This window comes from Schistocerca cancellata, chromosome 10 (assembly GCF_023864275.1).
Source record: "Schistocerca cancellata isolate TAMUIC-IGC-003103 chromosome 10, iqSchCanc2.1, whole genome shotgun sequence".
NCBI lineage: Eukaryota > Metazoa > Arthropoda > Insecta > Orthoptera > Acrididae > Schistocerca > Schistocerca cancellata.
Window position 1 is genome coordinate 85,552,280 of NC_064635.1, and position 2,561 is coordinate 85,554,840.

Here is a 2,561-nt window from a genome sequence, read left to right on the forward strand (position 1 = left end):
ATGAACAGCAGCGGTCCTGTTACACTCACTCGCCTAAGATACAGCAGACGTTACTTCAGCGTCTGCCGAGGACGCTCCGTCCAGGATGGCTCGTGGCGGCAGTGCCCCGTATTGCTGGCGCGTCGCCTGCCCGTTAGACGAGCCGTTGTTGGCGCCAGTGAAAGTTGGCGCGCCAGCGGCCGCGTGTAGCGGACCGGCGCGGCGACCGCGTAGGCAGCTGGCGCCAGGGACATTGGCAGTGGGCAGCGGTTGTAGCCGGCGAAAGTGCTGCAGTTCAGAGCTAGCTGCAGCTGCAGCGGCAGACCGCCTGCGTCGCTGAGTTCCAGCCACAGCGGGGGAGCCGGGTTCCCGCTGCGGGAGGGGAAACGCTAGATTCACCTCGGTAACACTTTTACGTCGTCACGAACAAGTGTACATGTACCCGCCAGGGTAGCCGAGAGCGATGCCGGCACGGTAGCTCAGCGTGTTCGGTCAGAGGGCTGCGTGCCCTCAGTTATATATATAAAAAAAAAAAAAAAAAACCAGAGTTAATCGATCATCAAAGAACTTAAACGGATGTCTTACGACGTCCGCACCGAGCAGATGAAACGAACAAAAGCGAGCAAAATGAGATTAAAAAAAAAAAAGAAAAAGAGCACTAAGGCGCTGCTTCCTGGACTCGGGTAGGCGCGCCGGCCACGGATCGAATCCGCCCGGCGGAGTGACGACGAGGGACGATGTGCTGGCCAGCCTGGGTGTGATTTTTAGGCGGTTTTCCACATCCCGCTTCGTGAATACCGGGCTGCTCTCCATGTTCCGCCTCAGTTACACAGCTCACAGACATTTGAAACACATTCGCACTATTCCACAGATTACACTTGACGCAGACAGTTGGGGTACACTAATTCCGTCCCGGCGGGGTCGCGGCAGGATGGGCATCCAGCCACCCCTTAACCATTAACATGCCGAATCCGATTAATGTTGGCTGACACTACGTAACTGCGGGACAAGGCTCAAGCGATAGAATAGAATAGATCAAGTGTAGATGTGCGGTTTCGACCGTCAAGGACACTTCTCCACTTTCGTGGTCGTATCGAGTCTGAGCTCTTCAGTCTGGAACCGCGTGACCGCTCCGGTCGCAGGTTCGAATCCTGCCTCGGGCATGGATGTGTGTGCTGTCCTTAGGTTAGTTAGGTTTAATTAGTTCTAAGTTCTAGGCGACTGATGACCTCAGCAGTTGAGTCGCATAGGGCTCAGAACCATTTGAACCATTTTTTCGAGTCTGAGGGCGGTAAGTCTCCCGTGGAACGGCCATCCGTCTCGAAAATGTTTTAGATGGCTCTAATCACTATGGAACTTAACATCTGAGGTCTTCAGTCCCCTAGACTTAGAACTACTTAAACCTAACTAACCTAAGGACATCACACACTTCGATGCCCACGGCAGGATTCGATCCTGGGACCGTAGCAGCAGTGCGGTTCCAGACTGAACATCCATCTCATGCTTACTGGTAGGTATCACCACAGTGAGCCTACAGTCGCACGTTTTCGCTTGGCCACCGTCCTGCTGATACACGCCACCACCGAGCCAACGGTTTTGCAAAAGCAGTCAACCGATCTGAAATAACGTGACTGGTTGCTGTTTTCAGTAACAAATTTTTTCAAGCATGAAAGCAATGTGGGTCAACGGCCTTGCCGCAGTGGTAACACCGGTTCCCGTCAGATCACCGAAGTTAAGCGCTGTCGGGCTGGGCTAACACTTGGATGGGTGACCATCCGGTCTGCCGAGCGCTGTTGGCAAGCGGGGTGCACTCAGCCCTTGTGAGGCAAACTGAGGAGCTACTTGATAGACAAGTAGCGGCTCCGGTCTCGTAAACGGACAAAACGGCTGGGAGAGCGGTGTGCTGACCACATGCCCCTCCATATCCTCATCCAGTGACGCCTCTCGTCTGAGGACGAAACGGCGGTCGGTCGGTCCCGTACGACCTTCATCGCCTATTCGGGCGGAGTTTAGTTTTTATAAAAGTAAAGTGGGGATAACAAAGTTATGTCCTTTTCATAAATGGTCTGCGAATACTGAATCATTGTGTGTGCCTCTTTAGTATTAAAAAATTGAACTTCTTGGCTGTGTACTAGTGGATAAGTCACATCTTCCCACATCTTATTCGATTTGACATGTGTATTGACTTCGTTTTAATTGACATAAATATTCAAGAAAAGTAGTACGAGTATTCCACTAAATTAGAGGCCCGTATTATTAATGTCGATACGCAGCAGAATTTTGGGCACATATTGCGTTCGAGCAGTATCAGTTACCTTGAAGAAGTGAAATGATCGCGTGATATAGTCGGTGGATTGGTCAAGGAGGTTTGCTAGTGTGACCACCTCGTTCACTGGACCTGAACCGGTTAGATTTCTAGTTAGGGGGACATATAAGACCATTGGTGTAACTCCAACCCATCGACAATGTGCAGACGTTACAGGTGCCAGGTGTATTTCAAAGAGTTGCTGACTCTGTGAAGAAAGGTTGAAGCAAGTGTCTGGATATGTGGTAAACCCATGCAATACCGCCCATAGTGTCTA

General features: G+C 51.3%; 1 pseudogene; it reads left to right on the forward strand.

Moving 5' to 3' along the window:
• The first annotated feature begins 1,660 nt into the window (after window positions 1-1,660).
• LOC126107202 (5S ribosomal RNA) lies at window positions 1,661-1,778 on the forward strand (annotated as a pseudogene).
• The last annotated feature ends 783 nt before the right edge of the window (window positions 1,779-2,561 follow it).